We start from the raw sequence: 21,637 nt of genomic DNA on the forward strand, positions 1-21,637 counted from the left end.
AGCCTAAGAGATCTCTGGGACAACATTAAACACAACAACATTCGTATTATAGGGGTGCCAGAAGGAGAAGAGAGAGAGAAAAGACCCGAGAAAATATTTGAAGATTTACAGTCAAAAGCTTCCCTAACATGGGAAAGGAAATAGCCACCCAAGTCCAGGAAGTGCAGAGAGTCCCATACAGGAAAAACCCAAGGAGAAACATGCCGAGACACATAATAATCAAATTGGCAAAAATTAAAGACAAAGAAAAATTATTGAAAGCAGCAAGGGAAAAACGACAAATAACATACAAGGAACCTCCCGTAAGGTTAACAGCTGATTTCTCAGCAGAAACTCTACAAGCCAGAAGGGAGTGGCATGATATACTTAAAGTGATGAAAGGGAAGAACCTACGACCAAGATTACTCTTCCTGGCAAGGATCTCATCCAGATTCGATGGAGAAATCAAAAGCTTTACAGACAAGCAAAAGCTAAGAGAATTCAGCACCACCAAACCAGCTCTACAACAAATGCTAAAGGAATTTCTCTAAGTGGGAAACACAAGAGAAGAAAAGGACCTACAAAAACAAACACAAAACAATTAAGAAAATGTCAATAGGAACATACATATCGATAATTACCTTAAACTTAAATGGATTAAATGCTCCAACCAAAAGACACAGGCTTGCTGAACGGATACAAAAACAAGACCCATCTATATGCTGTCTACAAGAGACCCCCTTCAGACCTAGTGACACATTCAGACTGAAAGTGAGGGGATGGAAAAAGATATTCCATGCAAATGGAAATCAAAAGAAAGCTGGAGTAGCAATACTTATACCAGATAAAACAGACTTTAAAATAAAAAATATTCCATTTATGATAAAAACTCTCCAGAAAGTAGGCATAAAGGGAACCTACCTCAACATAATAAAGGCCATATTCAACAAACCCACAGCAAACGTCATTCTCAGTGGTGAAAAACTGAAAGCATTTCCTCTAAGATCAGGAACAACACAAGGATGTCCACTCTTGCCACTATTATTCAACATAGTTTTAGAAGTCCTAGCCATGGCAATCAGAGAAGAAAAAGAAATTAAAGGAATACAAATTGGAAAAGAAGAAGTAAAACTGTTACTCTTTGCAGATGACATGAAACTATACACAGAGAATCCTAAAGATGCCACCAGAAAACTACTAGAGCTAATCAATGAATTTGGTAAAGTTTCGGGATACAAAATTAATGCCCAGAAATCTCTTGTATTCCTATACACTAATGATGAAAAATCTGAAAGAGAAATTAAGGAAACACTCCCATTTACCATAGCAACAAAAAGAATAAAATACCTAGGAATAAACCTACCGAGGGAGACAAAAGACCTTTATGCAAAAAACTGTAAGACACTGATGAAAGGAATTAAAGATGATACCAACAGATGGAGAGATATTCCATGTTCTTGGATTGGAAGCATCAATATTGTGAAAATGACTATACTACCCAAAGCAATCTATAGATTCAATGCAATCCCTATCAAATTACCAATGGCAGTTTTTACAGAACTAGAACAAAAAAATCTTAAAATTTGTATGGCAAGACAAAAGACCCCAAATAGCCAAAGCAGTCTTGAGAGAAAAAAATGGAGCTGGAGGAATCAGACTCCCTGACTTCAGACTATACTACAAAGCTACAGTAATCAAGACAATATGGTACTGGCACAAAAACAGAAATATCGATCAATGGAACAGGATAGAAAGCCCAGAGATAAACCCACACACCTATGGTCAACTAATCTATGACAAAGGAGGCAAGGATATACAATGGAGAAAAGACAGTCTCTTCAATAAGTGGTGCTGGGAAAACTGGACAGCTACATGTAAAAGAATGAAATTAGAACACTCCCTAACACCATACACAAAAATAAACTCAAAATGGATTAGACACCTAACTGTAAGGCTGGACACTATAAAACTCTTAGAGGAAAACATAGGAAGAACACTCTTTGACTTAAATCACAGCAAGATCTTTTTTGATCCACCTCCTAGAGTAATGGAAATAAAATAAATAAATAAACAAATGGGACCTAATGAAACTTAAAAGCTTTTGAAAAGCCAAGGAAACTACAAACAAGATGAAAAGATAACCCTCAGAATGGGAAAAAATATTTGCAAACAAATCAATGAACAAAGGATTAATTTCCAAAATATATAAACACCTCATGCAGCTCAATATTAAAAAAAAAAACAGCCCAATCCAAAAAAGAGCAGAAGACCTAAATAGACATTTCTCCAAAGAGGACATACAGATGGCCAAGAAGCACATGAAAAGTTGCTCAACATCACTAATTAGAGAAATGCAAATCAAAACTACAATGAGGTATCACCTCACACCAGTTAGAATGGGCATCATCAGAAAATCTACAAACAAATGCTGGAGAGGGTGTGGAGAAAAGGGAACCGCCTTGCACTGTCGGTGGGAATGTAAATTGACACAGCCACTATGGAGAACAGTATGGAGGTTCCTTAAAAAACTAAAAATAGAATTACCATATGACCCAGCAATCCCACTACTGGGCATTTACCCACAGAAAACCATAATTCAAAAAGACACATGCACCCCAATGTTCACTGCTGCACTATTTACAGTAGCCAGGTCATGGAAGCTACCTAAGTTCCCATTGACAGACGAATGGATAAAGAAGATGTGGTACATATATGCAATGGAATATTACTCAGCCATAAAAAGGAATGAAATTGGGTCATCTGTAGAGACGTGGATGGATCTAGAGACTGCCATACAGAGTGAAGTATGTCAGAAAGAGAAAAACAAATATCATATATTAACGCATACATGTGGAACCTAGAAAAATGGTACAGATGAACCGGTTTGCAGGGCAGAAATAGAGACACAGGTGTAGAGAATAAACGTATGGACACCAAGCGGGGAAAGCGGCAGGGGGTGGGGGTGGGGGTGTGATGAACTGAGAGATTGGGATTGACATGTACACACTGATGTGTATAAAATGGATGACTAATAAGAACCTGCTGTATTAAAAATAATTAACAGTAATAAATAATGTGACACTATCAAAAAAAATAAAAATATAAAATATTTATTTTCTGCTTAACCTAACTAGAGTTGTTTCTGTTGTTTGTAGATAAGAATGTTTGACTGAACCAGATGTATATAGACATTTTACATAAAAGGAAACCAGAATATCCAATACACATATTGAAAGATGCTCATCTTTACTAATAGTGAGAGAAATGGAACTTAAAATAACCATGTTATACCATTTCACACATAGCAGTAGATTAAAATGTTGGAGAATTCCAAGTGTTGGTAAGAAATTGTGGAGATAGCAAGTTTCAGAACCTACTCTTGTGAACACAAATGGTGCAATCACTTTGGACAAAAGTTTTGGCAACATCCAGTAAAGCTGAAGATGACTTGTTAATTCCACTTCTAGCTATATATATTCTAAATAAACTCTTACACATACCCCCAGTGGGCAAGTACAAGTAAGTTCTGCTCATCAACGCATTATTTCTAAAAGAGGAAAACAAGTAAGATCATGATTAAATAAATTGCGTTACACTTAACGGCATTCTAAAACTAATGAATAAGAGTTGCATAAAAAATTCTGAGAGCATATTTTGAGTTAAAAAATGTATGTTAGAGATCATGTAATTTCATAGATATAAAAACACAACTATACCTTTGATTCATATGTACAAACATTACTACAATATGACAGGGAAAGATATACAGCAATTTCAGTATAACATGTAAAATACAAACGTTTTAATTTGGGGGTATCTATATGGAAGTTGGTTATAGATTTCTACCTTTCTGTATGTTAGATATATTTTGATATATTTAAATTTTAATAAAAAGAAATTAAAGTTTCTGTAATGCCTTCATATTGCTAACAAATTCATTTTCCTTTGTGATTAACATTATGGATCTTTTATTAATCTAAATAAATACTGGAATTTGGGATTCATAGATTCCACCTGAATAAGACAATATTCTTAGTTAAAAACTTACAAACACTATTTTCTCTTTTCAGATGTCAATTCTGTAATGGACCACACTGTGAAAAATTAAGCACCTTAGCCTGAGCACTTATCTGTGAATTAGGCTATCAAGAGGGTCACCCAAATATGGGAATTTAGATACAATCAACATCCCGGTAGAGTGCCTAAATTAGAGCTTGGTAATATAAGGATTTACTTAAAATTACAAACAAACATTTTGAATAAAAACCAAATAACAACCCCAACACACTTTAACTTAAATCACTGAATTATAATCATATTCCTTTTATTCTAAAAATAGCCATGGTATAGTAGAGGAACAGACAAACACTGAACTCACAATTAGGAAACCCACATTTGAATTCTCTTTGGAAGTTGTGTGATTTAGATCAGGTTAGCCTTTTTTGATCATCACTGTAGTTATCTAAACTGAGGAGGTAATGATACCACAGGGGTACTCTGAAGAAAAAAATGTGTGATAAGGATGTAAATATTTGTAAATACAACAAAAACAATTAACATTTAATGATTGATCATTATGTGCTTAGTGTTTTATGTGAATTTCTTAATTTTATCCTCATGATACCTTTAGGGAAATGTCAGTGGAACAAACAATACCCCATTTCACAGATGGTTATCTGAGAATTTAAGTCCCTTGCCCACATTTCCATAATTTGGTGATGGATGAGGATGCCCAAGATCTCAACAACAGGTTGTATATTTGCACAGTATAGGGCACTGTAAAAATATCAAGGGTTGCTATACAAGCATGTTTCCTTTGAGAGTTTCCACTTGGAAGTCCTCCTTCCCTTGCTGTCTTCGTTGTTTCCTGCTGGGTTTAGTCCATTTCATGCAGATGGTTCTGAGCCATCGAAGCCAGGAGAAGAGTCTGAGCTTCGTTATTCCTTCCTGGGTTCCTCCTCATCAGTTATCATGTAAAGTCTCTTCCTGCATCTCTGTCTCTTTCCCTTCTTTTTCATAATGAAGACTCAGGGCACTTTTCTCCCCTCCTTATCCTCAGTGGATTTTGTCTTCTGACAAAATCATTCATGATTTAATATCTATGTTTTCCCTAAGGAAACTCTGAAATTTCTAAAGAAAAACCACTTTCTCACAGTGTCCCCAAGAGCATCTCTCTCACTCTCTTGTTCTTGGGAAGAGGTACCAGCAGGTCACTATATTTTCAAGTTCCAGCTACAGCTTTGTCATAGGGACCTAAGACTCTAAAACAAAGACCTGCGGCATGACTGATGATTCCTCCTAAACCAAACCAGTACTGTCCACATTCAGAAAAAATATTCATAAACAGTTTAATTAATGTAAATAACACAGTTTCTTGGGTTTAGTGAATTTGTAATTTTTACTTGAAGTGTCTCATGCAGGCTGAAATTCCACAAGGGGTAGGGAGGGTGGCTTTAACCAAACTGGTGCTCATGGCTCATTTTATACGGAAGGTGTAATCCATGGTCATAGATGGCTCAGAGAAGATATCTCAGCTTCTGCCAGTGATGGGCATCAGTCTGAGAAAGTCTGGCTGTATCCCAGGGACAAGGGAGCGAGCATAAAAGTGTTCTGAGAAGAGGGCAGGATTAGCATGATGGGTACTTTTAGCTCATTGCAAGCCAGAGTACCTGATCACGGCTTCACTATTTTGTTTAAAGCAGTTTTGCATACCCTATATTAATGGAGAATATTGGTCCCATTACATATTCTGCAGGAAAGGAGTCTCTCCTGGAGACACATTAACATATAGAAAACCATAAAAGCCCTCCCTTAAAGAAGTTTATTCAGCTTGGTTTATGCAGTATTCTCTACTTATTTGACCTAGGAATATATCTTTTTATTCCATACCTTTTAGCATTCCCAAGGAAAGTATTTTGGAAACCCCCATTGTTCTCAGTGCCCAGATATCAAATAGTCATATCAAAATATAAATATTAAAAAATTACTTCTTGGGCTTCCCTGGTCGTGCAGTGGTTGGGAGTCCGCCTGCCGATGCAGGGGACGTGGGTTCGTGCCCTGGTCCGGGAAGATCCCACATGCCGCGGAGCGGCTGGGCCCGTGAGCCATGGCCACTGAGCCTGCATGTCCGGGGCCTGTGCTCCGCAACGGGAGAGGCCAGCCACAACGGTGAGAGGCCCGCGTACCGCAAAAAAAAGAAAAAAATTACTTCTTTCCCACTAAGCTACCCACTAATTATATGTGTCTCTGATTCTATTCATGAATAACTAAACAATAAAACAAATAATTATGCAGCTATACATATGGCTGTATAATTATGCATTATCTCTTTATAGAACATTTTATATCTGTGTCTAATTTTTATCATTCCTCTTTGGATATACACTTAGGCAGATTTCCTTTGCCTCTTGCCTCTCTGGATATAGTCTTCAACAGAGTCACTTCTTTTAAAATGACATGACACTGATTACAGAGACTTGTGAAATGGTTAGTTGAATTACAATAAAAACTAAGCTGCTTTTACTTTTTAAATTGTATACAAAGGACACATCAAAATTTTTGGCTCAGATGGGGTAGAATTTCTCCCTCTCTCCTATGACTGTCTGGTGCAGATAGGATGTCACTGCTCCATGAAGCTACCCAAGCACCCAAGCTAGCAAGGCAGCTCTGCTCCTCTCAACTGAGAGCTTACATATGTGTTCTAGTCACCTCGTTTCCAGTTAGAGGGAAGGAAAGGGAGTAGAAAATCCAGGACAAGAGCCTTTAAGAAGATAACCCAGAAGTTGCATATAGTATTTATCCACATATCATATTAGTTACAATTTAGTAACATGGCTACACCTAGCTTCAAAGAAGCCTGGAAAATGTGATTTCTTGCTGGTGCCCATGGGACTAAGAAGAGAGAATAGAACTAAAAGTGGGCAACAAACTGCAATCTCCTATAGCCTGTTAACTCTGGCCTGCCGTATACTAATCTGCACCCTCCTCCCATACATAGCCTTTTTGCCCCAAGGGGGACGATACAAGGTCCCCTCCAGTTATTACTTCTATTCCAGAATCCTGGGCCTTTAGGTGATACACAATCCGCTTCATCAAGACTGGAGATACCCCCTGTTGGGATATCATCTTGTGACCTAAAAAGTAACCTTCCCCCTCTCTCTTCACAGTATACAACAGAATGACCCCTGTAAAATCTCCCATTCAGAAAAGGAAATAATTGCAAACACATGCAGTCACTGATTATAACAATGAATAAATACTGCTGGATAGGAACTGAACAGTCTCCCTGCCCCCAGCAGTGGAGTAAATTAGTAGGTTAAACACTGGCTGTGTCTCTGGGATGAACTGCCTTGTCCATTGTCCTTCATGCTACTTAGCCATGCCCTTTGGGAGGTTCTTCCTGGTCTTTATTCTTGTGCCCACATCTGAAATAGATGCTGAAGGGTATGCTCTTATTGGGGGCTCCATAGTTTTCTCAAATGGCTTTCAGCTAATGCAGTTTTGAGAGCCTGGGAGCTTTGGTAGACCAGTCCTGTGGCCTAAAATTTCCCCCACACTTAATAGGTTTCTGATCACTTCCATGTTCAAGTAACCTCACCCAAAGTTCCTTTCAGTACACCTTCTAAAGTCTGCCTTATATGGCAAAATCAGTTTTCAGCCCATTTCTCTCTCCCTCATTTTAATGAGGATACTCTATGGAAATTTAAAACAAACCATCTGGTAGTCAATGGCAAAGACATTCTCATTAGTGTCATCAAGCTTTGGACTCTCTAATATTTAGGGAGGAACAGTAGGGAGAAACAAAGGAGACCAAGAAGGAGGAGGTGATGGAATAATCAGAAGGGTGTGGTGATAAGGAAAACAGAAGACACATGTGTTTAAAAAGCAAGGAATTTTCAATGGTTTTGAATATTACTGAAGTCAAGTTAGGCAAGGGAAAAAGATGAGTAGCCGATTTGGCAATACTGAGGTCATTTGCGACCTTGACAAGTGGAATTTCTGTGGAATGCAGTGTGCAGATTTCCAGTTGAAATGGATTGATGAGAAAATGGGATGTGAGGGAATGAAAGCAGAGGAAATAACACATTAGTTACATTGTCTCTTTTGTTACCCGTGCAGGGAAATGGGACATTTACTTGGGAGGAAGGTGGTAATGATGCAATTGGTGTGCTAAAGAGAATGATCCAGTATCGAGGGAAAATTCATGTGACACTCTTGAAACAACTTATTACAAAACTATTAATATCCCCATTTGATAGATGAAGAAGCTTTATCACAAAGGTTAATTAAGTTGCTAAGGTCACAAGGTGGTAAATGACAAAGCAAGAATTTGAACTCATATCTTTGTAGTTTCAAAGTTCAGTCTCTTTTCACTCTGTCACCTGTTGTTGGCTGACTAATGCCCCCCATCCCAGGTGCCCACATCCTAACCCCTAATCTCCAGAGAAGCTGCAGTAAGGTACCTTATACAGTACGGTAAAAGAGACTTTGCAGGTGTGATTAACTTAAGCATTTTGAGATGGGGAGATTATTGTGGATTATCCAAGCAGGGCCAATATAATCACAAGGGTTCTTATAAAAGGAGAGAGGATCAGTGTTAGCAATAGATATGATGATGGGAACAAAGGATTGGGGTGATGTGAGGCCACGAGCCAAGGGATGCAGTTGCCTTTAGATATGGATTCTCCCTTCAGATCCTCTAGAAGAAACCAGCCCTACCAACACCTTGATTTTAGTTCAGAGAGATTTATTTGGGGTTTCTGAACTTCAGAAATGTAACATAATAAGTCTGTGTTGTTTTAAGCCATTAAGTTTGTGGTAATTTGCTATAGGGGAAATAGGAAACTAATATACCACCTTTACTGTGTTGATTATTTGTAGAATTGTCTACTGCCCCGAGCTCAACTTAAATGTGTTTTAACATGGCACTGTCTAATGATTACACTGAATAAATAAATACTACCTTCTGTATTTTAAATGTTGCTTTAAAAAACAAACAAACAAACAAACAAACCATCTTAGTGGCATACCAATACGAATCTGATTTTCTGGCATAAGGCTATATCCTTTAATTTGGCTGAAACTCTTAATGGCAGGCCCTTGTGAAAAGCTTTACATACATATTCTTAGCTGTTGTTCTTTGTGATACAGAAGCACCTATGTTTTCAAACACTACTTAACAAATTTTCCAATTCTTACCTGAGTTCATCATTTTCTTCTTATGGCTTACTAAAAGCAACAAGGAGTAGTCACTATACCATAACATGATAGCTTCATCCAGCTACTTTCTATAGAGTTATCATCTCCACAGGCACATGATCAGCTTTCTAAGTTGTTACAAATGACAGTTTTACCGAAAACTTTGCTACAGTGCAATAAGTATCATCAGCTTCCCAGCCTGCAGTCTCTATTCCTTCACTGTCCAACAGCTAACCTCTGAGTCAATGAAACATATTTTAGCTTTCTGTTACGTTGGAAGCCTACTTTCAGGCACTAAGTTTTATTTTACTTAGGGTCAAGTTTAAGCTTCTATAACAAAACTAAGTGGCCCCAACAAAATACAAAGTTTATTTCGCTTTAATAAAACAACCAGTATGAATAGGCAACCTCTGCTCCCTGAAGTCATCCAGGTACCTGGTTAGTGGGACAGTTTTGGCAAACATTAGGTATATCTAAGTTTTCAACAATGGCTGCCTTGTCTCTCCAGAAAAAGGGAAAGATAAGAACAAGTAGAGGAATATTGAGAAATGTAATATCTAGCTGAGTGGCCACACGTTCGAGAAGAAAATGGTTAACTGAGTTGAGAGGAAGACCTGAGGTCTACTATGGCTTTAGAGCACATGATCAAAATCATATAAACAATATGATTTGACATGGGATATGATACATCATACAACGACATGCTATGCAATGATATATGTTCAAATAAACAAATCCTACTGAAATTTAACACAAGATTAATAAATCCAGGTTTATAACCCAGATAATTAGTTCTTTGATATTACAAATAATACCATGACATTTAAAAATGTAGTACCACTTAACATGAATAATCCCGGAAATTATGTTCCTGGGTACTAATAAAAGGTAAAACAGTAACAGCTTAATAAATCTCCAAATAAAATGAGTAACTTCATCCAATTATAGAAGTTTTCTATTTTATAGTTACAGAACAAAAGGAATGAAAAAAGTGAGATACTTCGGCATCACTTCAGAAAACTATGGTCTGGATGCTTGTCACATGACCCAACAATAGATCTTTGTAGTGCCTGTGGCCGATATGACTTGAAAAGAGTAATCAAAGCTACAAAATTCAAAATGTTATCATTAACATTCCAAAGCTCTCAGATTTCTGGATGTAAGACCAAATAGAAAACCTTTGGTAATATTGTAGGGACTAACAAATCACTCTTTACTGAATCAAAATAAAAAGTTAAACAGTATATTTAAGTAATTCATTTAACTGATATATATTATCTGCATCTTTGTATATCTTTTCTTCCCGCTTCCTATTACTCTATAGGAGGCCAATTCCTCCAGCTCTGCAGTGGTCCCTTTCAGTGAATCTTCAGCTATCTGTTTCTTCTTTCATATCTTCCACTTGGCCTCCCTTCCTTCTTTCATATCTTCCACTTGGCCTCTCCCGGACCCTTCCTATAAGCTAACTCCAGCTACTACTAGAGTAGTTATCTTCTCCCAATTGCAGACAGGGTTCTTGAGAGAGCAGTCATTATTCCCTGTGTCCATCCTTAATTTCTATTCTCCCCTCAACTTTCTAAAATGTTGACTCTATCTATAGTTCTCCCTGAATCTTCTCTCACCAGGTCAACAAAAAGTTCTGTTTCCTGGGGCTTCCCTGACGGCGCAGTGGTTGAGAATCTGCCTGCCAATGCAGGGGATACGGGTTCGAGCCCTGGTCTGGGAAGATCCCACATGCCACGGAGCAACTGGGCCCGTGAGCCACAACTACTGAGCCTGCGCGTCTGGAGCCTGTGCTCCGCAACAAGAGAGGCCGAGACAGTGAGAGGCCCACGCACCGCGATGAAGAGTGGCCCCCACTTGCCACAACTAGAGAAAGCCCTCGCACAGAAACGAAGACCCAACACAGCCAAAAATAAATAAATAAATTTATAAAAAAAAAAAAGTTCTGTTTCCTTAAGGCCTTTGCGTACTTTTCTGTTCTCATCTTACCCAATCCTTTAGTAACTTGCATCATAGTTGACCCATGACCTACTCACTGGCTGCTGTGACACCTCATTTTTCCTCTTTTTCTTTCTACTTTCTGATCATCACTTCTCCCCAGTTCCTTTTGCTGGCTCATCTTTATCTATTTCTGGATGTTGATATTTCTTAGGAGTCAGTCCTTGAGCATCTTAAATTCTCAGGCAGCACATCCTCCCTGGGCAATCCTATTCTTTCTCATCGTTTCAATTTCTTTCAGTGCACTGATGACTAACAAATGTACACATTAGGCCCAAGCTTCTCTTCCGAGTTTCAGGGTCTTGTATGCATCTGCCCACATGATATCTTCTAAGGGACCTTTCTATGACACCTCAAAACTCAGGATGTCCAACAATATGGTCATCTCACCTAAGCTTGGTTCTCTTTCAGTGTTCCTCACCTCAGTAAGCGGCATCCTCCTTCACCAAGTTGTTCACCTGATAAAACTAGAAATGAGCTTGGCAGCCCCATACTCAGGATATTTGCCACCCAGAATAACACCGCCCTTCTCAACACACAAAAAATTATTTTCAGGAATAATCATGAAATGGAATGAATAGTAATAAAGATTACAACAGATAAACAGTGAAAAATATCTTTATTGAAACTTGCATATATGTAATCATGCTAGAAATTAAATAATATATATGAATTAAAATTATGTTTAGAGTAAAAAAAGAATTTCTTCATATATCTAAAATATAGTAATGTATTTTTTATAAAAATGGTGAAAACTACACCTACATGTTGGTTGTTGCAGTAACGAATAACATAGTTTCTGTTACTGAGCCTTAAAATTTTCAAATTTGTCAAAGTCAAAATTGATCTTCACATATTCATGCTTAATAGTACAGCAGATTTGTCAATCTTTCTTCCCTCACAGTTAAACAACTTTTTAATTAATTTTAATTTTCAAATCTTTCAACAGATATACAAATAGTTGAGAGAAGTCTTAAACAAAAGATAGATTTGGCAGAGATTCATAAAAATCACACTCACAAAATAAAATACAGGAAGTGCAGTACTGTGCATGTCGTTTTTTCTTCAGAATCTATTCTAGCAGGTTTCAGTTGTTCCATAGTCAAAAAATTTTAAACACAAATCCTCCAAGTGGTCACTTAGAATGAGAGAATTGAAATAATTCAAGTTTTCTTTCTTCATATTTATAATCATTACACTGTCATTCTTTATTTTACATATACTGTTTAAATGCAGGCATATGCAGTATAACTGGGATTGGAAATATGAAATGTACCCAAAATGAACTAAAAGAAACCTGAAACTTTAGGAACGTACTGCCCAGATGAACTCATATAATTTAGTTCGTATATGTGAGGTGTGGGGAGCCAGATGTATAACTGGGAAAATTCCAAATTAACCTCCTTGTAGGCAGGCTATAAAGGACAAATTACAAATGTGCTAATTTGAAGTTACGTATATATGACTAACTCAACAATAACTACAGGAATTTCTAGAACTGAGACCAATTAAAGATTTTTCTGGGAAAAATGTTTTATCAGTAACATTGATTATTGGTGTGATGGAACTATTTATATCCTGATTATGGCGATGGATCTCTAAGTTGATACAGGTCTAAAAATTCACAGAATTCTACAACAAAAAAAATAACACCCTATGATACATATATATATATATATGTATTAAATTATACATATATAAATTATAGTGGTCATTACACAGGTGTATGCATTTGTCAAAACTTACAGAACCCTTAGAACAAGTGAATTTTATATGTAAATTATATCTAAAATGTTTTAATTAAAAAATGTCTGGAATATAATGATAATGAAGAATAGACCACACTTAGTGGGTTGTATTGTCATTTTAAATACTCTACAGGCAATATTCTTCCTTGTTGTCTAAACCCAGGGTAGATGGTTCTCATGGGAAAGAACTGAGGGAATCATTACTATGTACACTTGCTGTGGCATTGTAGGGTCCTTCCTGAGGGAGACTTGGCCTTTCCTTCAATTAATGGACTTTGATTCTGAGCACTAAGTCAGATACAAAAACTATTTAGGAAATCATGACTCATCATTGAAGCACTGACATCAGCCCTCTGCTCATCCACTCATACACACATATGTACACAGGTACACACACACATACATGTGTTGTTGCTTGTTGGTGGACAATCATCTCATCTTGCCTCCAAGTATCATATGGCTTATTCGTTTGTTATTGCCATAGATCCCTGCAGGCCAGGACTTACTTCTGGTTGCAGTTCTGACCTTGATGTCATATATAAAATTTATTCCACCTTGCCTCCGATGGTTAAATGCTGCCACTGCCACTGGCTCCTACATATTCAAGATTCTATAATCTTTATTGACTTTAGAGACCCCAGAGCCAGACTAGGCTACAGAAAACAATACTGAACTTATTAGAGTTGCTGGTGCCCCCCTCACCAGACATTTCTCATTGCCTTAGTGAAAGCAATGTCATCTGGACTCAGCCAAGGAACACAGCTATCTAGTGTCTTTCGGAGTCTTATATAATAAATGGTTTTTAGCATGTTCACCTCTTCTAGTATTTTGATTCCTTCCTTAACATCTGCTTAGGCAGTTTTTGCATCTCCACTTCATTTAATGAGGGCCCCGTTTTGCCAAGTTTCACCAGGATAGTTCCAGGTGTCCCTGTCATTGTGTTAAATTCTCAATCCCATTAGAGCTGCAGTTCTCAAACTGTAGTGTGCATTACAGCCATCTGGAGAGTTTGTTAAATTACAAATTTCAGGGACTCATCCCTAGAGCTTCTGATCCAGGTTGGGGTGGGGCCTAACAATCTGCATTTCTCACAACTTCCCAGGTGATGATGATGCTATTTATGTGGGGACCAATTTTGAGAACTACTGTATAGAGTCATCATATCAACAAAGTCTTCCTTTTCCAGCCTTACATTGTCCACCACCCCAGCTAGTATCTACAAGATCCATTCCCAGTTTCTGCCAGTATTTACCATAAGTTTAAGAGAAATCTAGAGCAATATTATTGAGCACTTAAATATCAGAATAAAGGGATAAAGCAAGTATATCATGATTCCAAAATTTTTGCCTTAGGCATCTAAACAGAGACTTGTGCTACTCCTAAGGGGAAAAAAAAGGCAATGTCTGAGACTAGGAGTGAATAAGGCAAGTTCAGTTTTGTACCTGAGGAATATCAACTTAAAGATGTGCAATAGGTAGTAAGATATATGAGACTTCAACTAAGCAAGAAATATGTCCAGGAGGACACAGGGTAAGGAGATGGAATAAATGGGTCCAGTACGATTGATGTCATAGGAGTAAATGACATCACCCAAAGAAACTCTATTCATAGAGAAAGGGGGCAGGATAAAGGCCAGGGACAGAACACTATGGAAAACATCCAAAATTAACATGAGAGTTTCCACAAAAGGGAGTCTTACAGATTAACCAGAGCAAACACCTGGAGAGCTAGGAGGGAGTTTATGAAAAAGGAATTAGTCAACAATATTAAAAGCTGAAGAACAGTCAAGGAATATGCGCACTTTGAAGAGTCACTGGCTACATAAGAAATTATGACACTTTGGTTAAATTTACCAATACAGTTTCATAAAGTCTGAGTGTTTTCGGAAGAAGGTTGTTGAAGACTGATTCCAGGGAGGGGGTGGGGTAATGCACGATACTGAATGCTGTTTTTGTTTTGCTTTGTGTTTTGTTTTTGTTTTTGTCTTTGAGGTGCTTGGCTGCTAAGGAAACTGCAGGGAAATGAGAATATTTAGAAAGTATCTTTTATTCTGAAGTCAGATGTGAGAGGAGAAGAATCCCAATGGATGGACTAGATGGTAAGAGTTGAAGAAAACAGACTAACTCCTCAGAATCAACAAAAAGAAAAGAAAAGGAGAAACTGGGAACCCACTGGAGCATTAGAAATATTTCTAAGAACTGAGCAATTCACAGCCTCAAGGTGTTGCCCAATAATTCTTCAACATAAAAATAAAACTTTTTAAAGATTGTGAGAAATATGTAAATATAATATATTAGCCCTACCTTAGTGATTAATATTATACAGAAAATTTCAACTTATTACAAAACACCAGTGATAACTTCCCTTTGAAAAATGACAAATACAAAAAACTACACTGAATTTTCAAGGAATTGCAGTGGCCTAAATTTCATTGCTTGCATGTCTGTGGCCTATGAGAGCTATCCTTCCTCTTAGCACTCTTGATTTGGTCCTTTTATCAATATGTGGCCTGAAAGCAACTTACCTAGATCCTATTAGACTAGCCCCATACAGAAATCTTTTTACAGAACATTATTTAATACCATATCTTGGGTTTTTTTTTTTTTTTTTTGTCAAAGGCCAGTAAAAATTAGCGACGTAAATATATGTCAGTATAACCTGTAAAATCATCATTGACGACAGTGTACATTATATCCTGATGTGAGGGCTCAAACATTACCATCCAACATTTATTTCTAGCAGAGTCTCTCTGCCCTGTAGACACTGCATCTCTTATAATCAGACAATTAAGATTAAAGTGCAACTCCTCCTGTTTGTTACAGTTCCAAATAGTTCACTGTTAATTTGTGTTTGACATGTCATTTCTCCTCCTTATTTTTTCCTACTTCAACCATGTTACTTTAAACGTTTCTTTCATTGTGAGCTCTTTCAAATACTTTAACAGTAGAAAGAATATAAATAATATATACATAAATGCATTAAGGATAAATGTAGTGCTAAACTTAAGTCTGAGAGAGGGCTGCCTGTCACAGTCTGGAAGACTCTGATAAAATACCATTTGATACGGGTTGTTAGATTGTTTGGATACAAAATGTGGAAACTACAGAAATTAAGACCAGTCTATCTTCAACCAGGTAAGATAAATTCACTCCAAAACTAGACTCATAACACTCAGGAATTCTTAAGAACCAGGAAGATTCCTTCCAAACAGACTTGAGTGCAATGAATGTACACATTCACTCCCTAGTGACCAGGACTACAGAAATCCATAGAGGTCTTCTATGTATAGAAAGAAAAATAAGAGAAGATAAAATAAAATAAAATAACAATTGAGTACACTCAAATGTGAATTCAGATAGAGACCTCTGATTACACCAATCCCCTCTTCAAAGCAATACTGTAATGTCCATTTTCCTTATATGTGCCTCAAGGGCTCAGAGAAGGGACATGCCTCCTACTATTTTAAAAATAATTTCAAGGACTTCAGATGGTAGAGAGAGAAAAACTAATTGTATAAAGATAAAGCCTCTAGAGAGTTTTTGTTGATATCACCTTCATGGAAGAGGAGTTTAAGACACAGTGGTTATTAAAACAGGAAAACTCATCCACGCTCTCATTAAAGTAGATAACAAAATGATTTTGCTTAGAGCAACAAATGTGAAATCTCTTAATTTTCTTCCTAAACCATGTGACTCTTTAGCAGCTTAGATAAAAGAAGCAGTTAGAGCAGATGAGCATCAGATCTCCCATTTTAAAGCAAAGTAAATTGAATTCTAGAGAATCTTAGTTCTTTCAAGTTGGCTGAGGGTGCACAGTTCAATACAAAAACCATTATACTACTTACCACACTACAAAGTTCTCCAAATCATTTATAGGGGCTGAGCCCGAACGAATGGCCCCAAGCTTGCCTGCTTCATTGTCAATAAATCCAAGCCCTCCTCAGACATTATTGAATTGTTCTGGCAGTCATACACAGCACATATCTCCTTTCTCCTTTTCCAAATTTTATAGTCGACTTTTCTAGCTAAACATTTTTCCTTTACCTGCAGCACCCCTCATTCTGGCCACCAACATTCACATTCCTACAAGGCTTGGTACGTAGCCTGGGGTCAAAGCATGTTACCCTGCAATCAACAATAGTCTGTTGGGAAGACCCAGCAATAGATCCTAATGCAACCCCACTGCGCCTCACTAACTTCTCATTTCACACCTGGCAAACTCTCCATCAGGATGATTTAAGATTTCACTCCATCCTGAGCACTCGTACTGTAGGACTGGTTCTCTGTTCTAGTGCCAGGAGTGTGGACATGCCTGGAGCACTTTCATTTCCACTTACCCAAGCTAACCAACTAGAATGATACCAAAAGTAATCCAAATAGAGGATAACCCACAAAGCATTTAAATTTAGTTTTGGGGATTGTTATAAAATTCCTTCTATCATGAAAGTATGGTTATTTTAAATTTGAATTAAGCCTATGCCATAATCCTTAAAGGGACTCCTAATGGGATAGAAGCATACTAATTAGAAGATAGCACTGTTTAGATACTGGCCATCACAAATCTTTGAAATGAGATACAGCTGGTACACTGGATTGCCTCGGTTAACTTGGTACTACTGCATCTGCTTAAGGCTGAGAATTATGTTTCCCAGAATTCCTCTTCTATGCTGTTTTGGGTTAGAGCTGGTCAATGAGATGAATTCACATGAGATTTTAGGGTTTTAGGGTGATCAGCCACTCTAGTTTGCCCAGGATGGAAGGGTTTCCAGGGATATAGGACTTTCACTGCTAAAACTGGGAAAATTTTGAGCAAATCAGGATGGTTGGTGACCCATTTGAAAAATGGGATTTGAAAAACGGAAGTGATGCCAAGATCATTACCCTTGGAAAACTGTGGGGGTCAGAGTGATGAATAGATGCAGGAGTTTCAGCAGGCCCAGCCTGTCCCTGTTTCTCTCCTCTCCTGATTCCAGCTAGTCCACTCAACCTCTGGCCCTACTGACCAACTCCTATTGGTCAATAGGAGTTGCAAGCCCAGCAGAAGATGCTTGGCTACAAACTCATAGGAGTAGAGTTCCCTTTGGGGAGGGGGGTTGTCATAGAGGCAGTAATTTCTAGAGAGCTAACTGCTACTCCAGACCTCTCCACATGCCTCCCTTCTATGGTTCTACTTCACTAGGCAGACAGGGGTAATGTTCCCTATGTTCCCACAAGCTCTGACTTGCCCAACTGTACCAGCGCTTCAAACAGCATGAGTTACCGTTTGATCCTCTAACTCTCCCCTTCTAGAGTTCACTTCCCAGTTTCTCCTCCTTCTATGTAACTTATTCCCATAACATTTTGTAATGGCACAGTTTTCCTGACTGAACACTGCCTGACCCACCTGAGTACTGAGTAATCATGATGTGGTATCAAGCGATCACTGTTGAGGAATCAGAAGCATATATCAGGAGCCTAATTACACAATCACAGCAGTAACTAAACTTAACTGCTTTTTCCTCAAAGAAGTTAATTCCACCTCTGCCCCCACCCCCAGTTTTTCTTTTCCCATAATAACTGATTCCTTTTAATTTTAGCAGTTATCACAAGTTGTAAATTTTGTATTTATTTGTGTGATTATTAATTTAATGCCTGCTCTTCCTTACTACCCCACTGAAGACTGGAATCACATCTATGCTTTTCAATACACTGTCTACCTAGAGACTACAAAATGCCTGGCACATAGTAGGTGTACAATAAAATACAATGAATATGTTTAAGTGAATAAATGTAAAGAACTGTGATTTGGAATCTAAGACACTTAAAGGAACACAAAAATAAATTTGTTCTTTAAGTATTAACCACAATATGGGTCTTAAAAGAAGGAAATAATTCTCCAGCTCTAAATATTGAGAGCCTTTTTACATTCCATCAGTAACATAACCAATGACCAGGTAAATACTTGTCTTCTTTATTTCCCCCAACAAAGAGAATCCATTACAAACTTCTCTGTTAATCCCCTAAGTACAATGTGAAGTCCATTAAAGGCTCAGAAGTTAGTAACCCTGGAATAGAGAGTAATGTTTATACTATTAAATGAATAATGGCTCCACGTTGTCTTGAGGAGAAGCATTTTCCTGTCTTGCCATTTGGTTTGTTAGTTGGTTTTAAATCATTTAACGGGTCAGAAAGATGCTCTGCCTGGCATGAATACTAATGTTCCAACAAGAGTACAGAGGAGCAGAGGGTTGCAGTAAAAGTTAGTAACAATTTGCTTTCTGGCTGTCACTTTGGGATTCTGCCCTCAATAAAGTTTTGGAAGTCATTTTAATACTGTAACATTAACATGTGTTAAGTGGACTTAAAGTGCTGTCTATTCCCAGGACACCGGGTAAATATTCCAGCCTAGCCAAAACTTGCCTCTGCGATGCGAAGTGCAGTTCTTGAGGCCAAACATTTTCTAAGTCCAGTTTATATTTCACTTTCAGAACCAGTCCATTTTGGATACCACTCATACATCTTTATGACCAACGTTGATAATTAATCTCTGAGTATTAGCCAGAAGTCGAGTTTTCTCAGTATGTCCTAGGACCTGTGCATCAACCCAATCTCAAGACCTTTCCCCTCTCATCTGAAGTCCCAGAAGAGGCAGGTGGACACCCTGGATGCTAACAGAGACTTTACAAGAGTCTGAACCAACAAGCCAAATTCAGCCATCATCACGCTTTCTTTACTGAGACAGGGAGGTTAACAAACATACTTTTCCAAGGAAAGTTACCCACATCCCACAATGAGTGGGTCTATGAAGCAACCATTGAGCATTAGAGGAAGGATGGCCCTCTGAGAGGCCATCCAAACACCACATTTATTTTCCAGACAGGAAAATGGAGACATAAGGAAAGAAAGGGACAGGTACAGAATTTTCTTTCAAAATAAAAAGAGTGAAAATGAAAGCAGTACTTACTTCTCAGATCAATGTTCTCGGTGCCTCATGGAAACCTGCTTTGTGTGAACCACAAGTCACCTGGGGGGATGGAGCCATTGGAGACAAAAAGATGCAGTGAGTGGCCACTTGGCAAGGTTTTGTTCATTTGCTTTATGGCTACCCCGCACCTGGACCCCTTTGCTAAACTAAGTCCTGGTCACACCTGCCTCACACAGTAGAAACCAGGATGGAGCCAGATAACCTCCCTCTTCCTGCCCGTGGCATCTGGGTTTCAGGTCTATTACCTCACTTCAGCCAATCAGATGTCCCTGCCTGGGATACTGGATCATAAAGGAGTAAAAAAACAACAAAATGCAGGGACAGTTGAGAAGTTATTCAGCAGAAAAGCAGAGTGGTGCCAGGACTGTGAGAACTGGGAGGGATCTGAGGTCCAGGGGCAGCGACAGTGAATGCCCAGTGCCAGGGCAGCATCCTAACCCTTTAACTAGAAGACATGACTTGTTCCAGACTGGGATCTGTTCCAGGCCGTCCTTCCAAATACCTCACCATTCTTAGTTTCTGCTCTTTTTCCAGATCTCATTCTCCAGCCTTCATTGGATTCAGGGATAATCTATTCCTCATGTTTGATTTTACCAGAGCAGATGTGTGACTTCACAGTCTGGCAGCAGCAGTTATGGTGAGGCAGAAAGAAACATCTTGAGAAGATAAATGGGGACTAGTTCTGGCTTAACTGCTAGATGGCTGTGTGGCCTTGGGCAAGTCAATCCCCTTCACTAGAACTCAACTTCCTTATTCTATCATCAAAGCACATTGGACTAGATAGTTCTGCCAGGACTACAGTATTAGTGCCACCTTTTGTTTAGTATATTGTTATTGATACTTAAGATGATGCCCTTAAAGTTCTTAATACTTCCAATGAATGAATTAAATTTAACAAATCTGTTGAACACACATTTTGTGTCAGGCAACATGCTAAATGCTGGAAATATAACAATGAAGAGATACGCCATGGTTTCTGTCCTCTTGGGGCTTACGAGGAAGACACATGACCGGTCTGTTACCATGGGGTAGGGTAAGCATTTTGCTCTAACAAGGACAGGGTGTGCTTAGACAACATTGAATGGGGCCCTACCCAGACTTTGGGAATCAGGGAATTTTCCCCAGAAATTGTGATGTCTAAGCTCTCTGGCAAGAACTGAAGGATGAGTTAGAAAGGGTGGGGAAGTAAATTGTTCCCTACCTAAGGGACAGCACTGACATCAATAGCCAGGAGGCACTAAGATGGGGTCATAGTCAATGGGATGAAGACATGATGTTGATGATATTAAAGTGGTAAATAGGTGCCAGATCAGACTTCACTAGGCAGACCATGGGCAGGTCTTATTCTAAAAACTAGGAGAATGTTTTAGAGATTCAACTCTCCTTTCCTTCCCCCCTTCCCTCCTTTCCTCCTTCCCTTGACAGAGGCAAGAAAGTAAACAAATGTGTTTCAGAATGATTTTCAGCATCAAGGATTGAATGAAAACATATTTTCAGAGTTAACTAGAAAATTAAATTAAATTAAATTGCCCATTCCTTGAGCCTCTGATTCCCTGAAGTTTCTCTGAAGGTACGTGTTGAATCTATTCCTTGGGAAACACACATCTGGCCCTCGCTACTAAGCTTCTCAGCAGGACAGAAAGCTTACCTTTCTGCTCACCTGTCTCACACTTGGGTTATTTGATGCAGATTTTCAAAAATGGCTCATAGATTACAAAGGCATGAAACTGACAAGGAAACCCACTGGA

This window comes from Lipotes vexillifer, unplaced genomic scaffold, assembly GCF_000442215.2.
Source record: "Lipotes vexillifer unplaced genomic scaffold, Lipotes_vexillifer_v1.1 scaffold131, whole genome shotgun sequence".
NCBI lineage: Eukaryota > Metazoa > Chordata > Mammalia > Artiodactyla > Lipotidae > Lipotes > Lipotes vexillifer.